General features: G+C 35.3%; 1 protein-coding gene and 1 long non-coding RNA gene across 4 annotated transcripts in view; one reads left to right on the plus strand and one right to left on the minus strand.

Moving 5' to 3' along the window:
- LOC115445965 (SUN domain-containing ossification factor) overlaps positions 1–26228 on the minus strand; it is a 102844-nt gene that overhangs the window by 38281 nt on the left and 38335 nt on the right. For 2 of the 3 annotated variants that reach the window (XM_037441812.1, XM_030172490.2), the window contains exon 1: positions 5306–5508. The exons of the other annotated variant lie outside the window; for it this stretch is intronic. The gene's annotated coding sequence lies outside the window, so the exon portion shown is untranslated. Of the gene's footprint in view, positions 1–5305; positions 5509–26228 lie in introns of those variants that run through there. 3 annotated transcript variants of the gene reach the window in all.
- On the plus strand, positions 18395–25549 carry LOC115445967. The gene is made up of 2 exons (XR_003938870.2): positions 18395–19965; positions 24926–25549. It is a non-coding gene; the product is annotated as an uncharacterized LOC115445967 (long non-coding RNA).

The raw sequence follows: 26228 nt of genomic DNA on the forward strand, positions 1-26228 counted from the left end.
CCGAGGGGTAACCATCTCTCGTCAGACCCCATTCCACTTACTATCAGTTGTACTGGGTAACACTATGTCGTGATCGTAAAAAAGGACATATTTTATAACCCGCCAATCCTTATTTCATTATTTATTTGCCCAAAACGTGTTTCATAAAACCTGTTCAAATCAAAACTAAGAGAAACAAATGAACTGATCTTACGTCATAAATTTCCTATCAGTAAGATCAATAACCTCCCATACTAGTGAGCATTCACAAATTGCCAGCAATAAAGCCAAGGTTTAATTCCTACATGAGGAAGAACATACCCACAGATCAGGTATCAAGCGCCTGCCTACATATCCCATTACGTTAAGGCTATTCGAGCTATCAAACGTAATTGAATTGAACGCGGAAAACGTGCGCAAACGGCGAACATAAGATTATCATTGATACGGATGGTAATATTTGTTAAATAAGTTAATACGAATGGTTATTTAGGAAGGAATACATAATGGCCATTTAAAAATACATGGCCATGAGAAATTTAAAAATATAGCTCCATGGGTTTTTTTGGACATCCATGAGAACGTAGTAGTCAGGAAAATAGCTTTAAGACATGATAACTAGAAACTCACGCATGGATCCGAGAAGGGGTAAGCAAAACAGTAACTAGTGTAATACGTACGGTATGCAAAATTATTTCGGTCGGACGTGACAGAAGCGCGCGCGCCTATCACCCTATCCGGCATCGATACCACTTCCAAACTGCTTTTTCAAACAAACTAGACAGACAACTATACACATGTACTGCGTACTAGATCTGGCATTCCGTACACTCATTGTGTTCGACTCAACTGTGCTGCAATCCGTACACCTAACTTAAGTATGATTTCAACATTGACAGCGTGTGGTTATTTAAGGCGTGGCGTTCATAATATAAGAACTCGAATCTAATTGTAAACCTGAATGTGAATAAAAAATATGAGTCAAATAAGTAAATTATTTGTTGTTTAAGTGAATAAATAGGTCACAACAGTGATGTTTTGGCGGCCATTTTAGTTCAGATTTTGAACAAATAGTTTGCATGGACGTTCGTGTCTATAGAATAGTCCGGCAGAATTGTATTGCGACTTCGGAATTTAACCGCAAACATTTTCTTTTTCATAATACTGAATAAATAATTACAAGAAAATAATGCTTATAAATTTTCATGAATAAATATTTCAACTGTATATTCAAATATTTAATTTGTTTGCTCTGAAAATATTTACATATTTTTATTGTATTAAAAATTCTGAATTCAAACATCACGGCAAATAAGAATACTAATGAGGACGCGAAGAGTTCGTAAACATCCATTATGTTATATTGATATATCTTAACTCGGAGGTGAACGGACTATTATAGATCTGTATACTATTCTAGAAATATTTATCAAATGTTCGTATTCCAAAAGTAAATACTGGAAAGGCATTGCTTTTTTTATATGACGAGATCGAGAAAGTTGCTATCTAGAGACCTTCAGAAACCAAGAAGACTAGGAGTTAGGTGATGATTTTTAATAGTCTTGTTTTTGTTGAAAATTTTAATCCTTATTACCTTTACGTAATTACTTAAATATATTTTATTGCCTAGCCCGCCAACTATTGTCCATACGTCACTTGGGTCCCTCTTTGAAAATCAGCGCTACAGCATCAATCAGGCTGATACTACAGCAAGGAGCTGTTCCCATTGTTGGCACAATACGTATAATTATACATTTCTTTATATATTTTGTTTTTCTTTCCTTTTATTCTACACTAGTTGACTCGACAGACGTTGTCCCGTCTTACTATGAATTTGCAGCGCGCATTCTATCAATCGCTGACAGTTATTTCAAACAATTGACAGTTATATAAAAATAATATTTTCTTAATCTTTTGCATTTTTTCTTTCATAAGAACCTTCTCCTGACAATAACAAACACAAAAAAAAAACAAATAGTGAAATCGGTCGAGCCGTTCACGCGTGATGGCGTGAACAAGGGAAATAGGGATTCATTTTTATATATATAGATAGACGTTATAATATCACTGTCCTAATAATAAATCTTTCTTCTTCCCTGATTAAAAAATACCAATCGCAACCCACACTGGCGCTTGGACACTGCCCCCGTGAGCCAGGAATGAGTCACTGTGCCAAGTTATTCGCCACGTGCACGGCGGTCGGTATCCGGTGGGCGCAAATACCGCTAAGCTAAGCAAATAGTCGGCCGTAATCCGTCGATCACAAACACTATGGCAATGCACTTGGATTGAGGTAGCATTAATGTTGCACTAATGGTTTAATACAGGAATTCTATTTTATTAAGTACAATACAGTAATAATAAGAAAAAAGGTTCAGTAATGTGAGTATAAATAATTTAGAAATCTATTTTTGAAATTTTGCAACAGTCTGTATATTAAAATTATTTTTAGTTTAGATCTGTAAATGACCAAGTATTTCCTCGGTAGGGAACTGATCCCCACAACTCGTGGACATTAAAATAACTACTTGCGTAAGTATAGGGATACGAAGGGTTAGACTTCAGATAAACTCTGAACATTAGTGTACTTTGATCTATCATGTATTTCATAAATTCAATTTTAGAATCGAAATTAAACAGTCAACTCTATCGAGAGCAATTTTATCTATTTCGTCACTTTTTTATATTTACATAAAAAAACACAGACCATTTCCGAAATTTCTAACATTACCTGTTATACACTATACAGGTAAGTTGCAAATCGAGTCTATGTAGTTTATATCAATAGTTGGAAGGCTAAATGACATAAGCGACATTCCATTTTCAAAAAAATTAGAATAGGTTCAAAACACAGAGAAAAATGTGCCGTTTCTGAATATGTATAAAACTCAAAGTCACTTAAGTCTACTAGTCTGCTAACCGCCGATATTATTTACGTATTTTTTGCAGCACTCTGTATACATATGTATGAAATTCATCTATATGTATGGAGGTACGGGATCAATTATGTGCATAAGTTTTGATCCATAATTAGAATCGCAAAATTATCATAAGTAACTGTAACAGTTGATTACGCATCAACTCTCGCCGTAAACGTTCGAGGAAAAATGAACACACCGTATATGGTTATATTAGAAGCCGTAAAGCCTAATTTAGTATGACAGGAACTTGTCAATTTCCTATAAGATTGTTCATGCACTGTTCTCGTAAACCGATTTCGTAATAATATAGTAAGATGTCATGGCAAATCTGGTAGTAAATTTATTATTTTATTTGTCATTCCCAGTAAAAAATATTAGGTAATTATTTTTATTAATTAATAAAATATTCAGCCAAAAGAGACAGATAACCCTCAACCCTCAATAGTATAAAAGTGCTATGTTGAACATCGTACCTATTGTCTCATAATTTAGACCAATACAAACATCACCAGATCAAAAACAAAAAGTTCCGTTCAAATATCGAACTCGCGTCCTATATAAGCCTATGTTACCTACACCGCAGTCTATATATATTATGCATGTTACCCAGTGGCTTAGGGGGTGGCGAACAGAGTAACCGCCCAAGGCCTCGCGCTTGCAAGGGGCACAAGAATTACCCTCTTTACCATTACCCTCCTTTTCTAATCGGGTAAAAAAGACCGTACAAATCTACCGGTGAAAGCCTCGCATTAGTTCGCAAATGTTTATTTTTCCATACGCATATTCAATACAAATAACGAAACAAAGACACATCACGCATTTATCCACGAAGGGATATGCAGAGGCGCAACTAGGACACCCACTTTTCGCCAAGTGTGTTCCGTCTCATGATGTGATAGGGGCGAGCCTATCGACATATCGGGCACAAATTCCAAACTCCGAAAAACACAAATATCTCTTTGCCCGACTCGGAATTCGAACCCAGGACTTCAGAGCGCTGCCGTACCACGCATGCAGTACGCCATCAAGGCAGTTAACGTTACGGGTAAAATAAAATCAACGCGAATCGCGCAACACCACGTAATGATGACATTATCATCCGCGTCATTGAATGCAATACATGATTTATTGACGTTTTGTTAATAATTCTAGATAAACGGTAATTAACATGGTTAATGGCAAATTGCTAATTATTTTAAACACTCTGTAGATGTAATTTAGTAATATATCGGGTGATAATCGGATTATAGAAAAATCACTTCAATCGAACTTAAAAAGTAAATTACCCAAAGTTTTTGGAGAGTGTAAATTGACGTATTAAACATTTCTCAAAAGTGGGGTAAAGTTTGCGGAGAATTTGATGTACTATAACCTAATCTTCTTAAACTTTACAAATTCAAACTATGCGAAAATATTTTTAACAGTTCCAAACACTGTCATTACCAATAGTTCATAAATTTCATATTTATATATTACGTCGACTAATTAGTATATTCACCTATAAATGACACATTAGTTAATTACCTGACAAAACCCATAAGCCTTCGTGTTACTAATTATAATTTAAACAATATTTTTAGAAACGGAGCGAACCCATAATAATTTGATGAGCAAAATACGTGACATTTTAGATTCCACACGGAATTCATGCGACGAATAAAACACATCAATACATGTCATATATTATCAGATATGAAACTACGACTTGTATATTGAATTAGATCTGTATATTCTGGATTGTAGTCGATTGTAACTTAAGCGATTCCTTTAAATTAAACTATTTTACGAATTTTATCGCGGTTTTAATATTTTACTTTTCTCCCGACGTTTCGAAGACTTTGCAGCCTTCATGTCCCCCCGTGACCATTCTAACATTCGTGTAAACTTAAGAAATCATTAAGCGATTCCTTATTTCAATATTACGGTGAATCCATGTTGTCGCAAGGAATTATCAAACTGATTGTTTACCAGATATTTGATAGTGTATAACAATACGATACTTGCAATATCGTGTGTCGATGTCTCAGGGCTATTGACAAAAAAATGATGTACTCGAAATACAATATTCATCAAAATAACACATTACAAAAATAAGATTATTTCCTTGTTGTAAATTAATATCATACTAAGTCATAGCAATATAATAATTATTAACATCCAGACGGCTCTATAATTATAGACTCTCTAGCACAGAGCTTTGAATAGTAAACTTGTTGGCGCCTGAAATGTTTACTCGCTTATTATCGCGTGCAACTTACCACAATATTGTGCATTAAAATAAAAAATATGAACATACATAAATTTAAAAAAATATTAGGCAAAGGAAATATTGTTTTCAGCCAATACACAATCGATGTTTTCCAAACACACGTAAAAGGATTTTCCCACGACGTATGAAAACTCACGAGTCAACAGAGCTAAAACACTGCGAAAATTACTTTGTATTACAAGTCTAACACTAGGCACATTTGATAATTCATAGACGACGTTGGCGTTCGATTTTCGAAAATATAAACTTATAGCTACTCGATCGCGGAATCGTGTTCGGATTCGTAAATCGACACACGTCCATCCGCCAAGCGGTCACGCGCCGTACTGAATTATTACTGAGCCAACTACGTCGGCTGTCGAGAGCGAAATTGGTTTCCCGACATGGTTGCTTTCAACATTGAACTCTAGCACGCGGAATTACGGACGCTATTTACATTTCAATGCTGTGTTTTTTTTTCTTCAAGCCTTGCAAACAGGTTGGGCACGAGAAATTCGCAGTCTGCCAGGAAATTGACACACGAGGTTTTAGCATTTTGACCGATAGCACGTGACGCGCTTCACGCTTTTTGTTTTATGCGTGAAAATTAGTTTTTGGCGCTATGCATTAAAACAATCGCATTGCGGACTTTGTAACGTCTTTAAACTTATTTTTATTTCGTGTCTATAGGATCTTATTCAGGGCATGAACCCTGCATAACCCAGAATTAAAGGTTTGACATTTGGTATTCCGCCTTTTAGTAATATCAGTGCTTAGTAAATTTCGACAAGTCTTAGAAGGCACCAGTCATCATAAAATTTTCTGGGTTGACTTCCTCCACTGACCGACCATGTTTGACCATAATCATGACTATTGCGTAACTATTCCAACCAAATTCCAAATTTAAGCACACTTAGCCCAATTCAGTCTAAGACACCAAAATCACAGGTTTCCTGGAAAGGCCTTTACTCAGATACACTACAAACTGGGTGCGATTAGTTCAGCCTTACCTTAGAAAACTAGACAGGTGCTAACCCGCAATTTACAATTACAACTCGACTGTTTAATTACGTCATTAATTAACTATCAAAGCCACAGAGATCGATATAAATCAAAGAGACAATTACCGCGTTAAAAGGCAAGGAAAAGTAATAGTAGATCTACACACCCACTGCGGTGATTGATGTCAGATCTTAGCTATAATTTAATAATTATCTAGATATTTAATCTTAACAGGGTAGCAATAATTGAAACAGGCAAAAATGTAGACGAAGAATACTATGGAATATGCAATATGAAAAAAATACGATTGCTAATTTTAATGTGCAGTTAATACCTATACAAAAAAAGACAGATGTTAACATGTTTCAGATTTTTATTTACAATTAACGTTAGAGTGTAGACGAAGAATAGTATAGAATATGAAAATAAAATAAAGATAAATAAAGGTGCGGTTAATATACAAAAACATTATTGATGTCTTGAAATGTTTCAAATTCCTTTTACATTACAATTAAAGTAAAAAAGCAACTTGGCAGAATTCTAGAGTTTCATTAAGTTTACACTTGAATTATTTCATATCAGTATCTTAAAAAAGATCATATGCTTCATGCGATCACGAATTAAGCTAGCCCTGAAAAATCTGTTTTCGGAACTACTTCCAGGCTGAACAATATTAATCAATCAAGATTTTTCAGTTGAAGCGAGCGTGTTTACTAACTGAACGTGTGGTTAGAGACGAAAATTCCTAAACATTGATTTTCCGATCAACATACGCTGATTTACATCGGGACACAACAGATTCTTGTTCGCGGGAAGTTTACCTTTTAGCACAGATATTTAGTAGTTCACATAACGGTTAGTAATCACCACGAGCGTCCATGAACACCCACACAAAGGATTTATGAGTACGCTGAAGAATTTTAAGGGATGAGAATTCGGCCGGGGACAGAATAACAATATTCACTTTGAAACTGAAATGTATTTCAGTAATAGTCTTTGCATTTATAGCTTTATTACTAAAAAAATGGTCCAGTCTGCATCCATCCCTAAAGTACGAATTTTTTAGAAGGACAGTTAATAAGGTAAAGTGTACCAAATAATTTTAATGATTTCCTATGTTTACGAGAATGTTACGCCATTGTTATAAATGTACTTTACAGATTTCATCGCGGTTTTTATATTATAATTTTCTCCCTACATTTCAAAACCCTTGCAGCCTTCGTAGTCACGGGGCGGACTGCGGATTTGGTCATCAGAAAAGTCAAACTTACAATATCTACCTACATTTTACAACTATACATTTTTATTTTTATTATTTTTAACTCTTGTTGGTCCGATCTACACAGAACAAGCACACAATGTCATGCAAATATGTCATATCTCGTAAATATATCACACAAGTATTTCATGATTACTTTCTTAATGTGTCTTAAGCCATAAACAATAACGAATCAATGTGATACGCCCCTTCATTCGCGCTCGCAACATTCACTGGTTGTCAGACCGAACAAAACACATCGCGTGACAATGCAATTTTAAATATGTTAATCACAAGATCTTTGTAATGACTGTTAATGTTCATAGACGGTCTAATGGTTTCAATGTAATTACAAAGATCGAGACTTCTTCTACATCACAACGATAACAAGATAGCGTGTTTCAATACAATAAAAATGTAGTTTATGGCAGTCGTGCTGAGAACTGATGTGATACAAGATTATACAATCACGTAGTGTATACGAAGTACGGCGATAGCCTAGTTGGGTGTGGAACGGACTGCGAAGACGAATGTCCGCAGGTTCAAATCCCAAGGGCACACACCTCTGACTTTTCTAAAATCATGTGTGTATTCTTTGTGAATTTATCGTTCGCTTTAACGGTAAAGGAAAACATCGTGAGGAAACCTGCACATCTGAGAAGTTCTCTATAGGAATTTCGAAGGTGTGTGAAGTCTACCAATCCGCACTAGGCCAGCGTGGTGGACTAAGGCCTAATCCCTCTTAGTAGTAGAGGAGGCCTGTGCTCAGCAGTGGGCAAGTATATAATACAGGGCTGATATTTATATTATTATTATTATACGAAATACACAGAGACTTAGCAAAATTTCAAAGAACACCAAATTTTCTCAGTTGCCATTAAAATACGTGAAAAATAATAAAAAAAAAGGAAAAATTTACATACGCGCATGCGTTTAAATCATTAATTAACATAAACGTGTAAATTTTAACACGCCATAACTGGCCATATTTTGAAGTGCGGGTTGCTTCAAACCATTTGTAAAACATTAAAGTGTTCTCTTACGAGGCATCGGTTATCAGAATTCATACATGTTCACGTGTCATTGCGTAATTAGAGGAAGATTGCGTCACATATCGTCGATATAACACTTGAATGTTTAACAATTTTTCCTAGCAATAAGTGTGAATAATCAGTGATTTAACTTATCACTGGTTTGTTCCTTTTGTCTCTTATTCCATAAGTTATATAATTTAAAGACAAAACACTGATAAGGATAATAGTCATTATCATAAGCCTGTACAGTCCACTGGACATAGGCCTCTCCCAAGGTACGCCATAGAGCCCTGTTTGCTACTTTATGATAAGAATAATCAGTGGTTTTAAATGTTTATTACTAAAACGGCGCTTCACTTTTACATACGGTTTGAAATAACCAAACACTAATTTTATATCGTCAAGGAAACATTAGCCACTTTGCTACTAAGTGTTACATACTACACGTTTGATTTGATATTCTTTAAAACCTAATATTTGTACGTAAACAAATTTTAAGATATCCGCCATTTATAAAACTAATAAGTATATAGTCTTGTAGGACGAAAAATTATTACTATGTCTCTTAAGAACGTCATCATCATCATCAGCCCGTTGCAGTCTACTGCTAGGCATAGGCCCCTCCCAAGGTACGCCACAGAGCCCGGTCTGCTGCTTTGTGCATCCAGTCGCTGCCGGACCTCCTGTGTAAGTCGTCCCGCCATCTGGCCAGAGGGAATCCCATATAATAATAGTGTACTTAAATACAAATAAAACCACTAGAATAAGTTCTGCATTTTTGCCTAATATTTTATATAGTTCGATACAAACATGCTTTCATGTATGCGTGCTATTATGTATATTCCTTAGCTAAAATATGGCTGTTATCATGTATAGGTGACTACACAGTTTAACATAGCTACGCGTTAGATTCGAACAAATGCAATTAGTTATAGAAATAGTTTCTATCGAAAAATTGCGATACGGTATTTATTAATTTTGAAATTAATGGAATAACTAATGGTGGTTTAGGAACGGATGGTTCATATTTGAAAATATTTCTAAACTAGTTATTGATCGTAGCCCTGCCTGCCATAGTCTGTACTCCGTATAGGAAATTGTCGGAGGCTTAATATTTTTTTACATTTAATGGGTTCAAAAATTATTTCATTTAATATGTGTATGGAATTGGCATGTTTAACCAACTATTTTCCTTTAACTAGCAACTCTTGCATCATCCGCAAATATACAAAGTTTAATTCGTGTCAACAGCTATGTCATTTCGGACAATTGGTCATACACTGAAATGAATACATTATCAAGAAGGTAAACGAATGAAAAGATTTTCATTCGATTATTTATTTAATGAAACATTGCTCGCTTTAACGATGAAGATAGATAACAAAGGCAGCTTGTATAAAGTGTTAAAATAATACTGTCGCGGTCAATGCTAATTACTGGGCTAATAAGTTGCTATTTCTACTGCCTAATTAACTAATACATAATAAAAGTTATAACATTAGTTAAATTAAATAACACGATACCAACTACTTGAAAATTTCGATTTCGATATTTATAACATTGATTTGAACTTTTATTAGCCACAATGGTATATGTTTCGGAATCAACTTAGAACACATGGTTTCGAGTCTAATCTAAGATATTATTAAGTATTTCTATTGTTTTCCATGGCTGTATTCTTTTATATACCTTAACAAAATTTCGTTCGCGGCTTCGCTCGCGTGAAGGAGTTTTACCGGGATAGTCCGGCTATATATTTCCCCGGGATAGAAAATTTCCATACCAAACTTCATAAAAATCCGTTCTGTAAAATCTATAACATACAGGCAGACAGAAAAAAAGACTTTGTTTTATAATACGTACTTATAGATTATTAAATAAAAATTTTACAAATGCTCACTAAAGTGTAATAGTAAACTTTACCAAATCTTTATCATGTAAATATTTACTCAAATATAACTATGGATTACAATACGCTTTTAATTACTGACTTTTCAATACCATTCATGGGCAAGTGGAAACAATTTAATCCAATTTATTTGATGTTAAGCAGATAGCAACAGTGACGTTATTCAGTTTACGTCAATTGTGATTTTTATTAACAACGATGAAACTAAGTAATCTATAGATACAATAAAGCAATATAGCCCGGTATGTCTGTATTTAGAAAGAAAAGTCATAAAAATAAAGGATGGACAAAGGCGATTAATAGAACACGAATCAACGATTTATAGAATACCTTTTTGTCTCTGTCTTTCTGTTTTTTCGTCAGCGAACATCTTCGGAACTACTGAACGAATTTTCATGTATGTAGTTTTAACAGAATGACGGAGTGTAATTGGGAGCAGAATATAGGTATATAGAAAAAAAAACGTAATTTTCAGATTATTTCAATTTACTTTAAAGCTATTTAAAAATATTGTAGCTTTCTACTAGTCAATAAATTTTCAAAATCAGTTCAGTAGTTATTGAGACGTCCACGTTTGTTTGAACGAACAAACAAACTCTAGATTTATTAGAGATATAGGTAAAAAACGTAATTTTCAGATTATTTCAATTTACTTTAAAGCTATTTAAAAATATTGTAGCTTTCTACTAGTCAATAAATTTTCAAAATCAGTTCAGTAGTTATTGAGACGTCCACGTTTGTTTGAACGAACAAACAAACTCTAGATTTATTAGAGATATAGGTAAAAAAAAACGTAATTTTCAGATTATTTCAATTTACTTTAAAGCTATTTAAAAATATTGTAGCTTTCTACTAGTCAATAAATTTTCAAAATCAGTTCAGTAGTTATTGAGACTTCCACGTTTGTTTGAACGAACAAACAAACTCTAGATTTATTATAGATTTCTACCTACCATAAACTAAACCCTCTCCATAGAAAAGACTTATTAAATAACTCAATGGACTGGTATTAGAGTTCAACGACACATGATTGGATTCAATAAAGGGCGCGGCGCGCGATTAAAATTCTTAACATTGATTATTCAATACGTTACGTTCGACGTGAAAGCAACTACCAATGACCTTCAAGACAAGCGAAGTGGTTAATAGAACTAATATATTGAACTAGGTAATTGTCCAGGAGGCTCTCTGAATAACTGAAAGACAGCTTGCTTAATCTAAGTCATATAGTTCTTGAAGTTCATCATGTTTCCGTCTGCTGCCTAATAAGGCATAACGGACTTTATAATAATATAAACTTGAGTTTTTTTTATAATGAATATTTTTGTTTTTATACTATTGCGGCAAAGTGACCCCAATGCATCTGATGATATGTAGAGTGTAGTCCAATAGAATATCGACTGACGAGAAATGATTACCCTTCGGTAGTAAACACAATTATGCCGGCCTGTTGGAACCGGACATACAGAGGCTGGTACCGGAACGCGACCAACTGTATAACCATGTGTACGGTGGTCGCTATCCGGGCGGATATACAATATATTCTACCATTAGCAATAGTAACACTACTTGAAAATTGTTTCCCACATAGTAAGCTACCAATGAGTGCTGTTGGCTAATTTAATTCCGAGATTGAGCGTTAACATGGACGGAGCTACTATCGAGAGATAATATTTCGTAGGGCGACAAACTAATAAGTTGGTTACTTATTTTTAAGTGATATCCACTTCTCGCAAACATCCTTGATACCAAAACAATCAAGGCTGTTAACAAAGAAAAGAAAGTGGAATCTGACATTAGCAAGACACCTCTGGGCCCTTATTCTCTATCTCACACGTTATTTTGACAGTGCGTAACAAGCACGCAACACAACGCGTCATGTTTAGGACTATAGAAATTTGGCTTACAGAATACCATTCCACGCACATTTCTCGAAGATAACATGACACGGCCGCGTTACGCGCTTACACTATCATACAGAATAAGGGCCCAGATCATAAGGTGGGTTGTCGTTTGCTCTCAGAGGTTTCAAAACACGACTTACTAAAAAGCACATTTTCCCTCTTCTGTTAGATCTATTAGAAACAAAATATTCCCCTAAAAAGGTAACAATCTCTTCTCGTTCTATTTTGATTCATTCAAAAATAACCTCGACCGAGCCACGAACCAGGAAACGAATTATTTTCAAAAACTATTAACACATAATAGATATCTATATGTGGGACGTTACGAGGTGCATCCGACCGGATGTGCATCTAGGGCGGATGTGGCTTTATTTATATGCTGCTCGAGTGGCGCACATTTTTACGCAGTTTTTAAATCGTTGGCTCAAGCTATGTCTGCCATCAGGAGCTTTTTAGACTTATAATAGTATTACGCCAAACTCTTACTGTAGTTACCGAAAGTCGATGTTGCATTTGATACTTTGTCACTTTTTAAATGTTGTGAATTATAAAGTCAATTTAACGGTTTTTTGCACTTGCATCATTGTAATTCTAAAGGTTTAATATTATGAAAATATTTAGTTGAATATTTGAGATCAAAATCTATTATGTAAAATTATGTAAAAATCGTTAACATTTGCCTTTTGAAACACGGAAAAAATATTAATCATGCAATATTTTTTAAGTATTTGTATTTTGAAGTATATGCAAGCTGGGTACTCATAAACCTCCTTAACTGTGCAAATTTTATAATCGACAATGATTTCCAAACGCAATCAGGGTTTGAAGTTAAATCATACTATACATAATAACGTGGTTACGTCAAAAGCTGGCACACCGGCACGAAGTGTTACAGGCATGCCGAGGCTGTAAGTTTACACGGCGAACAAATTACACTATGACATGCGCGTGCGCAGACAAAATATTTATGTGGAATGCTGGCTGGAATCGATGAGGATAAAATATAGGGAAACCTGGAAAAGAAATAGAGAAAAACTTCATATATTTTTATGTAGTTTAAAGATGAAATGAGCCCGACCAGTGCAAAAGAATTCTCAATGATGTCCTGTTCACTATTGTTATTGCAAAGGACAAATAGGAAACCGTTTAGTGGCAGTTTCCTCTTACGTTTTGTACAGTCAAACATCAGAAACCTTACCTCTCTTTCCATTATTCCTCAATCTCAACAACCCAACTTAATCAATTCTCCAGATAGGTATCCATAGATCAATATGCTCACTTATCACCAGGCGACACGCTCATTTGCCAACATAATAATCTCAACCCAAACAACAATCGAGTTAACACTAGGCAATTCAAAATCGTTTCGTCCTAATGTTACGTGCATGTTTCGCTAGAAAGTACACAAACACTTCCCATTGCACCATCAGAGGTGCACAGTTCAACCGCTCCCAGGGCAATACCTGTCGTGAGTCACGCAAGTGCCCACCACGATTGCACAGTCGAAAGTAAATGCCACCTAAACTTAATTATGAATCATATATCTGGAGTTGAGGACGTGCATTTCTTTATACGGGGGGCTGTACGGAGCGGCGGCCGTAGCGTACAAGCTTAATTACTGTGAAACAATGGTTTACGTAAGCAGCGGTCGTGACCTCGGGCTAATGCAATATTAGCTTCAAAATGACTGCACTTTCGATTTATATTAGACAAGCGGTTCGGTTTCGATCTGCTCGGATTTTATTGTCAATTTGAGTTGATATAAAATAACGTTTATAATTGCAAAGTGAGGGAATTGCAAGTGGATTCACATTGAATGAAAGTTTCTTCCTATATTACAAAAAGAAATCAGCAAAATTACAGTTTGATCATAACTTCTGTAAGGGCCGGCCACCGGCCGTCAATAATACACATAAGTAGCCATTAATCTTGTAATGCCAAACGATATCACTTTATAATTATTCAAAAAGATTTAAATTAGCAAACGTATTAGCAACATGAGATAATTATAACCCATTACATTTAATAATATCGAAACACACAGACGGTTCACCATCATTCCACACTATTAATAATATCAGTTAGATTATAACGTACGATATGCACTTTCCCCAGGCAAACGTCTCGATCATGATGCCGAGCGTGTTTGTTTTATCGCCGTGGTTGCAACTCGGAGCTGATGACCGCTCGTGTCAGCTTATTATTTTACTGCTCGTTGCCTATGGGATTTCCTGTTAGCAATATGTTAGGAGAATCAATCCTTATTCTTTTATATACCATCATTCAAGGTTGGGGTGCAGAAGAATTTGAGTTAGTTGGCTTTTCTATTTATTGCTTTAAGTAAAAAAAATCCAGTATATTTTAGTACAGACAAAACCATCCTATGAAAATACCGCTCTGTCATACCACAAATAATTTTAAAACTCAAAAGAAAACAGATTTTCTAGTAAAAAGTGCGTAATGTCGGTTACTACGTTCCTATTGAAAAGGTTAGCAACATCGTAAGAATTTACCGTCAAAATAATACACCGCACTTCAAACAACGGTGCCTAAATCAGGTCTGGCGTCCCGGCCTTTTTCCACGGCCCGCTGGCTAACTGGAGCTGTCGACCACCTCGACTTATGTGACTGCAAGAGGCTCTACTAACAAGTCACGTTGTACAGTTCTGAATATTTCAGCAGTTTGAGCATCACTCAAAATCATCACACAATCCATTCGATTGAATGTATTAGATATGTTCTTATTCCTTCCACATTAGAAGACGCAATTAGTATGAAAGTTTTAAAAATAAAACGAACCTTGTTGAAGTCAGTGGTAGAGATTTAAGCGCTGCATGTAATTTTCAATAAGCAGCGATAATCTAGTAATTGAAACGTCTGGAGAGTAGACGAAGGTCTATGGTTCAGTGACGGGGCACGCGTCACGCACCTCTGACTTTACGCGGTTATGTATGTATTAATAGTTAACCTTTAACCCGCTTTAAAGATGAATAAAATCATCGTGAGTAATATTGTATATCTGAACTTTATTCCTCTTAGAGCTGATTTTTCAAGGATCAAACTTATTAATAGGATAAAGTACAACACAAACGTATTAGAAATTACTAGTGTATGTATTGAGTTGTCTATTTCTCTCACTTTTAATGATTAAGTTAGGGTTTTATTTATTTGATGGATAGTTTTTATCTGACAATTGAAAAATTGGACCTTAAAAAAGTAAGTAATTAGTACAAGGCTATCATAATTGCTGATTAAACTCATACTTTAATTAATCAAAACGGAAATACAAAACATGGAGTGCGCTTGCGCATTGCAATGTACAGAGTGAAGTAATTGTTTGAACTGTAGGTGGTAATTTTGATGCAATCTGAATAATAGTTTGCTTGTTAAACACCACACTACTGAGAGTTACCTAATATCAACATTCTGATAAATATTTGCAAATTACATTGCATTGTGATTTTTAGGTGTTGAGTTTTACATCAATATTGAGCCATTGAAGATAGAAATCAACATATTGCATAAATTATCTAATATTTTTCATCCGTCTTGTAATTTTTTATTAGTACCTAGTCAAACGTCTATACATACTATAAAACAAAGTCCCATTTTCTATCTGTCTGTATAATATCGATATTCTCAAAATCTACCCGAATTTTTATGAAATTTGGTATTGTGAGAGTTTAAGACCCTGGGAAGGTCATTATGGGCAACTTTTTATCCCGGGAAAATATATAGCAGGACTTTTTATCCCGGAAAAGTGCTCCACGCGGGCGAAGGCGCAAGCAAAAGCCAGTATATTATAAAATTAATACCACAATGTTTATCATGAACACTAATGACTACAAATTCAAAATATTCCCCCCGTAATATACCTATATAATGAAAATGGAAATTCCAAAAACAGTGTTTGCCCCGAGATAACATCGTAATTAATATTATGGAGTTGATTAAAATAAATCATATCATTTAAATACATATAATATTGTTTTTACACTAGACTGTTTAGTTAACAATGTGATTGTAAGCAATAATGTTACAATAAATAATGGATATCCAACAGAGAACATTGATCGTGTGTAGAAACGAGAGGTGTTAGTCTTAACTGAATTCTCACACAATAGCTATAATTTTGATTGAAATTGGCAAAGTATCATGGATGATGATATGCCATGATAGACAGCTGATGATCGAAGCCGCGTGCTAGAGATACTAGTCATTTAAATAAATCAAAATGAAAATTAAATAAAAAATTTAAATAACCATCGACACACAAAAGGACGAAAATTTTAAAAGTACTAAAGGGGGTTTAAAAATTTTAAAAATTTTAAACATTTCATGGACAGCTCATCGAACAAATGAATCCATCTTAAGAGAGCTCAAGCTGGAACGTCAACAGAGGCTAACCTCCGTCTGTCTGAGTCGTATTTTAAAATATTTTGGACATATAGCGCGACGGAAACCAGACAACTTGGAGAAGTTGGTGCTCACCGGCAAGCTCGAAGGCAAGCGACCAAGAGGGCGTAATCCGAGGCGCTGGTCGGACCAGGTCGCTAACTCCTTGAATATGCCATTGAGCATAGCGATGCACCAAGCCGAAGATCGCGTCTCGTGGAGAAGACTACTAAATGACCTTGGACGGGATAACGATCCTCAGTAATGAGGGGCCGACTGAAGACAGAGAGAAAAGGGGGTAAGCCTAGTTATGGGACACATTTGGCTACTGTAAGGGCCAGTTGGGCCGGGAGTAATACTGCTACTACACAATAAAACCGATATAATGTGACACCATGTTGTTGCGTTTCGTACTGTAAATGAGATATAAATTATGAGCTATCTGGAGATCATTTATATTCCACCTGCTCCTTTGCCGGCTTAGGCTATAAAAAAAAAACAGGTTGAAAACAAAGTCAGCGAGTTGTTTAACTTCCGATCAACCAACAGTCTTTATAAGGAATGTTCATTATCCTTCGGTATTCCACACAACAACCGAAGCTGCGTCACTTCAGTATTGGTTTACATAAGGTACTTAACGCAACATTTTTAGCATAATTTATGCATGTCATGCACTCGAGCGCTGTCAAAACATCACGAAAGATCTTCGCGGTTTTATATTCGGCGTATTTTAACGAGAAAAATAACATTTTCACGTGAAAATACGAACTGTAATTACATTACGTTTACCTCGGAGCGTATGAAATATTTATACACCGTCCTCATTATGGAATAACTAATGTGTTGAGGATCATAATTTTGTATCAAAAGACTTACAAGTTCCGATATTTTGAGTGTATTTCTAGGGTCATTTGATGCTGAGTGATCATCACAGCCAGAAAAAAATGCTTCATCTATAAAGAGCCGGAATGGACTATTTTGTGCGATAAACAAAGACATTTGTTAGGTCTCCGGAAATCGCATCATCAGGATATCGCGTGATAGTAAAGCTACAAAGTTAATTGATGACATTGTGAAACTAACCCAGCTGGCCCGTATGGTTCATGCTTAAGATAACATGATCTGCAATGCGGCGCCACCACACACGCTCCATGAAAGCAAACAACTAATAGTCAAAGAGAATGAAAATAATCATGGCAAAATACTTTCAAATTCTTTCACAATCTTCAAATCCCTAAAGGAAAAATAACAAAGAATCCACAACAAGACAAGATATTTATATCACCACTATCAAAATACAGGCAGGAAAATATACAGAAAAATATAAAATTTCGTGTATCAGTAACAACTGCCATCAATCACGCGTGTTCAGGTCTGTCGGGGGCATCAGTCATCAGTCAACAGTCAAGCCAGGGGTTGGGTTATAGAACCATGGGCGCCGCTAGCTTTCATTGAAATTAAACTCTAATAATGCTTCTATTTTAGTGCAAGGCGGATTTGGTTTATGCACGCGATTTTGAGTGTTTGCCTTTGAAAGTAATGATCAATCACGCAAGGAATATTGTTGGTCTTAGATTTAAACTCCATTCTGTTTAGTTAACATAAAAACGTGGTCAGTGGACTTTAAATGTTAAAGTTCGTGTGAAGTTGAGTGAAATGGAGTCAGATGTAGATTGTACGTGAATGCGAACAGTTTGCTGCGGTACTTCTTACGGAGGAACACTGTTTAAAAATCAAGCACGTTGTTTTGTGAGTGGAATTATCGACATTATTCTAATTTAGCGAAAATCAACAATTTACACACTAGGAATAAAAAAAACGGTTAAAAAATGACACGGTACCAACTACCATCAACTCTTATTTTTGATTTTCATTTATTCCACATCATTTTATCATATTCCTTATCATCATTCATAATATTTTAAACTCATCGAAAAAATAATCTAGTATCGAAGTTCCAAAAACTGACACGCTATCACGGACCCCAAATTTCAACCTGAGTTCTTCATCCAGGTCCACAACCCATATAGACTGTCAGAAGACCAAATACTAGAAGTGACACTAAGCCATACCATCAACAGAACTATCTAAAGGAAACACCGCAAACAAATCAGTAAATGCTCGGAAATTTCGTATTCATGCGCTTCCATTTTCCTTTCAATAAATGTCAAAGCGAATGAATTATATTCACGTACCATTATTTATGTTGTTCCTTTCAATAATTCCAATGAACCATCAGTTGCTACTAAAACCATATCGTAATGCAACAATGTCGGAATCGTGACGTTTGAGCCAAGTTCTATTGTTAATAAAGAGAAACTACATTAGGAAATTCAATATTTCGTAATTTATAGCACTAATTTTGATTACCTCGTCTTTTTTATAAAATAAAAAGTTATAATAAAAAGTTGATACTTTTTATTTAGCAATAGACTCACTCATGTTCATCAGAACAAAAATGACACCTAAACAAACCACCTGACAAGGCCTAACGTGGCTGTAGAGGTAATACCGCTGCCAACTTCATTCAAACGCAGAGAAAACAAACGCGCCAAACACACTAATCCCGAAGCTCGCACAATGTAAATCTGCATGAATCTGTACACAACGCAGCACGTTCTATAACACGAGGCGATGTGCACGTGACTTTTGATCTTATTACAGAGAAGATACGTTATACAATCACCCTGTATATATTCCAGATCGCGATATATTTTCTTACAGTATGACAAGAGGTTAGGACCATGAGGAAGGGATTGACGTCTATAGGGCTAACAGTAGTAGAAATTAAACCATATGGATACAACATCATTGAAAAACTGTTGCGCCAACCCCACATTCAAACGGGTTAAGGGCAATTGGAGGAAGGAGTAAGGGAAAAAGCATTTAACGGTCAGTTACGACTTCCCATATACAGTAGCAATGACTTTGAATTAAAATCCAAAGAAATGCGTCGCATTGAACACTTCATTTTCGGAAATTAGATAAGGCTCATAATGCCCAACCTATCTTCACTAAACTGGAACGCTACAGTGCTTCAACACCAGAGACGCTTACGAATTCGTGGAACCTATCTAACAATTTAGAAAATATACAAGATTGGCACATTTCTGAACATTTACTGCTCGTGAATACCATGATTGAACGCCATCGAAGCAACAACGATGTGAAATGTTTAAACAGCCGATCCGACTCGTTATCGAATGCCGCTGTTATATTCAAACTCGGAAAGCACAGCGGCATCTTTGAAGAAAGAAACTAAGCTATTTCAGTACTAGAATGCCTGCGCTTAGCCCACCGAATCACGAATTACAGGTAAGAGGAAAATATACATCGCAACCTGGTGAAAGTTTTATATAATGTAAGAATATTAATCATTAACTACGTACAATGGGTTATTAGTTTTGAATTAAGTAAAAGTCGCGATGAACGAAAAGTCGAATGGAGGTTGCAGCGAATTACAAAAATAATGATGATTTTAATGAAGATTGAGAAGATTAATGAATATTTTTTAAAACTGATTAAAAAGATACAATACGATAATTAGCACAGCATTTAATTAATAATCTTCAACTGCTGTAGAAGACTTTTTCTTAATGTATTATTGAAACCTAAAAAACAGTTTAGACTCAAGCGAACAAAAACTATAGCTAGTTTAATATACGCATTAAATTCCCATTAATATCAGTCAAAAACCCAGATCATAATAACATCCATTACAATCAATACCTCTTCAAAACAATCACGACTAAAATAAAATACAAATTAGTTACATTACAAAACTGTAACATGTGAATCAGATAGAGAAGAAACAATTTTATTCTAATATAATACTCAGTGGTCTTAATATTTCACGCCTGTCATACACCTTCAAAGACAGTGAACGAATGATTGAGTGAAAGTCAAATATGATGCAATTAAAATGTCTGGAGACTGCATTAGCCGGTGCCGTGAACTTTTCTGTAATTGTAAAACAAATAAAAATGTTATTGCTTCATTATTTGATTTTACTTTCAACAATACTTTCGCTGTTTCGTATAAGATCTACGCAAAAGTAAACCCAACGAACGTTAATTAGGTCATATTTTTAATGAAAATTACGCATGTCTATAGTGACTTTTATATGTTAAGTGACTTAATCATATTAATTGTAATTATCAATATTGGGATATCTTGAATTTGTTTAAAGTTTTTTAAAACGTTTGTAACAAAAGTAAACTATAACATGAAACCCTAAATTATGATTCATTCATTCACATAAACATCTTAAAAATTAAGAAAAGACAAAGTGCATTAACATAACTTCCTTAAACAATCAATATCCCTTCAGTCAGCATGCCAACAAACCTTGGAACAAATCATAATTACCAACCAAATACGGCACAAAAACACCAAAAAAAACAATGACATAAAAAATACTCGAACGTAAACGACAGATGCGCGGGCGCACGAAAGCAACTTCCCCGTCCTATAAATAATCCGTAACGTTTTCGGTTCAACGACCTCCGCATCTTAATACACGTAATTAAGGCTGTAAGGTCATCAACACAGTGTGTCAGTGGTGTTAGCGTTATTCATTTTGGCATAGCCGAAACTTGGCACCTGCATTGTATGATAGACATGGTGTTTCAAACAAACCAACCAATACGTAATTAGGGCAAGGAGGTTCTCGCTATAGTGCAGACGATGTTAAGTTCAATCTCGTGGACCTTGGATAGAAATTAACTATTCCGCGTGGATTTAATCAGGTTTCGCAATAAACAATCAAACATAAGAAAGGGAAATACAATAGAAATTGTAAAGATACTAAATATCAATAACTAATTACAATATAAAAATAATAGGAAAATTCAATTGCATTCCATTGCATCGATATTTATTTACTTTATTAATATGTCATGTATTGACGTGGTTCGTGCGTCACAAATATTCCGCGTGGAATCTAAAACGACATAGAGAGCACATGTTTTGGTGAGCCCAGCCAGACTATGCGTGTCACTTAACATTTCTAATTGCTTTTACTATGAACATGTTATTTGATTGGTAACAAACAATCATAATTGATCATCAATCAACATCGATTTACAAATAATAATGCTTTCCTAAAAATTTTATGTAAGTATTTAATTCCTAATTGCGTTTGCACCAGTTTTTTTTATAACTTAGATGGCGTTCGGGTATTCCGTGTCTCTTTCAGTTACCCTTTCAAAATGCAATTTATGTTCTAAAACATAAAGAACGAAGAAGAAGAAAATGTTCAGTTTAATTTAGATTGATAAAAATACCCAACAACTTATATACTTCAGATTGCAGTTTCCGTACTCTAAATCTTGTTTTGTGAAGCAAATAATTACTGGTGGTAGGTATCTCATATGTGAGAGTCCGCCTTGGTAGGTACCACCGCAATGTCTATTTCTGGCGCCAAGCAGCAGTGTGTAGTCACTGTTGCGCCCCAGTTTGAAGAAATTTGTATCCAGTGTAACTACAGGACATAAGACTTAACATCTCATGTCTCTGGATGACCAGCGCAGTGGAATACCAAACAATACTTTGTAATTCAAGGTGCTTGATGGTGTTTCTACTGTTTATTGGAGGTCGGATCGCTTACCATGACGCGAACAGCAAGCTCGTCTCATTATTCAAAGCAATAAAAAATAAATTAAAATTTCTCACTACATCGGACGTGTGCCCTAGGTTCACTAACACATCCAGCACACCAGGCCGGGAAACAAGTCATTCCTACAGGATCATTCGTATTTGAGGACAAAGACACCGCAGTATGTTTAGATCGGTCACAATTATCGTTCGTGTTCAGCCTTTGTGAGTCACTGAGTGCACTTGCTAATTTTACCACCATATCTCGTTACTCTTGTTAATTTGTGCGCGTTAATGAGATGGTTATGTGTGGGAATAACGCGATTTGATATCATTTTAGTTCATGTTGGCAAGGGACCATTGAATTGGAAGCGTTCTCATTTAATTTAGCTCATGAATGACACAAATATTTTTATGAATTTTGATTACTGCCCCTATCAATAAGAGATCGCAGACTGGAAGAGTTTGAAGAATATTAAGTCCAATACAATTCTACAATCTAGATCCAGTAATCATCATTCCTTTTAAGCATCGAGGTCAGTTAAACATAGGTAGAAAGAGAGGACCTGACTTAATTATTAGCCTCCCTTTGCTTGATGATCGGCAAAGCGGCTCGAATTTCTCTGGCAGTTTTAGATATAACCCCGTGACTTGAGGATACTATTCACTTACCATATGTTCACCCGCCTGCTCACCTACCTATAGACTACCATAAAACTCCATACGTATTTCCATGAACATATCTCTGCGGCAATATGGCATGGCATGCGAGCTGCTATGCCATTAAAAAATTTCAAGGACATATCGATATTCAGTATTCAGATATTAACTGAAATGACAGATTAATAAAATATTTCAGATACGCAGTCGCAATTAATCTAGATATTGACGTTATCAATGTATTGATGAGTTTTAAAGAGTGGAGATAAGATAAACGGCGCAGGGGAATGTTTGAAACGTATTTATCTATACATGATGTGGCTTTTATTATCTGGGATATAAAAGAAAGGCGACGTGAAAATATACACGTGCTCACAGATATTGCAGGACTATCTGTTGTTTGTGTCTTGGCCCGCGTGAAAATTCTTCTCTATTTAACCTAGTCACTCTTTTAGAAACACATTGCCTATCTTTGTTCCATCTATCCAAACCCTATCTGCGGTTTGTGTTAACTTATAATAAACATCGCCCCATTTTTTTAATTTATAACATTGGTAGGACAGATACGAATTGAGAAGAAGACGCCTCACCAAAGATGAGGATGCAAGACATATTCTATTTACCCTGGCACGCTAGTTTAATACACTGTTACTAATGGTACAATGTCAGAGAAGTATGTAAAAAGAACAAAAGTATTCTAAGCAATGTTAAACTCAAAATACTATCTTTGTTCAAAGATAGAAGTGTGTTAGTCACTCACTGATTCTTTGTTACTTCTATTTAAACATTTCGCGACAAACACTCGCAATTCATGCAAACATTATACAGTAACAAAGAGGAATCGTAACAAGTTATTGCGGGCGTGTAAGCTTAAGAAATGTAAACATTTTCGCTTTGACCGAGGCGAAAAGCGAAACACAAAAATTATTAACGCCTTAATTTCTCCTAATAACACAATGAAATCGACTGTATTCTTCTACTGTAAGGACGCATTAATATATAATTTTTATTATTAGCACAATAAATTGTATTCTTCTACATTAGAGAGGGTCTTCTACTATTGCATATATCTATAAGACTTTCATTAAAGAGAAGAGCAGAGTGGAGGGAAAAATTGTCTTTAAATACTACTAATAACCGAACGTCATATCCACACCTTTACGGATGAGAGAACGTTTATGTTTCTATGTGAAGGAGAAATGTGAACGGTGTGCGGTGAGCAGACAGAAGCATACTGCTTGCTACGAAGATTGTCTCCGTATACCTTCTCTTCTCTTCTCTATGTTGCAAACTGAGCGTTACGCTGAGATAATAGTATTTGATTTTTTAATGCTTTTGTGTGTCAGTTGTGTCCGTGACTAATCAAATATTTTTCTTTCTTTCTTCTCTATAATAAAATTTTACGTGGAACTGTATTCTTCTCTTTTGTTCAGATTTAATTACCGTTACTCCAAAATATATTTTCCTTTTCTGATCACAACGTTCAATTTAAATCTCTCCATTCATAACAGTCAATTCCACCCACAGACTATCCATATTTTTGTAAGCATTCATGGTCAAACCTTTCTCAATGCATTTCGATGTCATTGACCGTATGCTCATAAACTGGGGTTTTACGAGTATTACCTCAACTTATATCTATCTACAATAGTTCATAACATATACGATCAAACATTTCGCATTACGAGGTCATTCAAAATAAGACAGGCTAAGGCTCTATATAATTCTTGCAACCATCGCTCTTATTCCTATTGGAGAAAGAGTCATTACAATTAGACTAATAGTTTCAGTTATTGACGTACTCAAACAGACAATGAAAAACTTCGACTTTATAATATAAATAATTCATGAATGTTTATACATACATTGCTCAATCTAGCAAGAATAACATTAAAATGTAACTTGCACACGTAATTACGTTTACGGCGACCACATGCCAGTTTTTGTTTGACTTTGATGATACAAGAATTACCAAGGCGCCAACATAATTAAAATAGATGAATTTTTTATCTTATTACAGCCTACACACGACGCTTTTTTAATCGAGCAGACGCGCTTTGAAAGAAATAAAACGCAAATTAATCATTTTAAATTAGTAATTTGAAGAAGCAATGGGCTGGCCACATACGTCGCAGAATAGATAACCGCTGGAGTAAGCGTGGAGTAGAGACCGCGTCTTAGCAAACGTAGCCTGGGACGCCCTCTGGCCAGATGACTTACACAAGAGGGCCGGCAGCGACTGGATGCATAAAGAAAGAGACCAGGCACTGTGACGTACCTTGGAAGAGCCCTATGTCCGGCAGAGGACTGCAACGGGCTAATGATGATGCAAATGCGAAGAAGTTTAAATTAATACTTTTACATACAAACTGCGCCGAAACAAAGCATCAGCATCAATCTTTATCTCAACAACTTCGATATCAGCCACATCATATTTATATTCCACTCACATTTGTCGTATTTTTCAACACCTATGCAATGCATTGGCATTAGCGATGCACGCGTGTTGTTTTGGCCGCGTGCCGCGATCTCTTACGCGATGTTTGGGCATGCTACAGTTTAATCATTGTTTTAGTTACATAATAAATTAACTGCTTCTTTGACGATAGCAGCTTCTGAATCTTTCTTCCCAAAACTTCCCAAATCTGAATGTAAATGGAGAATTTCAAATTAGGGAAAATAAAGAACGTTGTGACTTTCATAACAATCTATTGGTGCTTAGTACGAATAAACAACATAGGAATTAAAGACGCAATACAAGCGCAAGTCTCCGTCAAAATTTGTGTTTTGGGCCGTAGTGATATTAAAATCTGAATAAATACAACTCTACTTACATGCTACATAAACACAATAAACTTATATCCAGACGTTATTACCTTTGTCTGATATGTTAACAATATAGGTAACAATAATGCCATGTTTACATTTGTAGCGGTCCGAGCCAGATACTGTGTTGTTGCAAGATTCCGTTATCATATCTCGTACTAGACGGCTTAATTAATAAAAACATACATTTTAACATTCTACAAAGCGATAAGGTTGATAATAATATAAATTACGTAGGAAAATTATTTTCATATTTCTATTTGTACGAAACGATAAACCTGGAGAGTGGAGAACGTTGTATTAAACGATTTATGGTTTCCAATAAACAATCTTGATCGCTTTTTTCGATCAAGCGTAAAAATGAACCAATTCGAATATTTTTTTTCGAACTTGAAATGACTACTTTCGATTGGTTTATTCCGGGGATCGGGTCAAAGATTAAGAATGAGACATTTATCGAAAAAAGTGGTTGTTATAGTAGTATAGTATCAGCCCTG

The sequence above is a fragment of the Manduca sexta genome, chromosome 23, assembly GCF_014839805.1.
Source record: "Manduca sexta isolate Smith_Timp_Sample1 chromosome 23, JHU_Msex_v1.0, whole genome shotgun sequence".
Classification (NCBI taxonomy): domain Eukaryota; kingdom Metazoa; phylum Arthropoda; class Insecta; order Lepidoptera; family Sphingidae; genus Manduca; species Manduca sexta.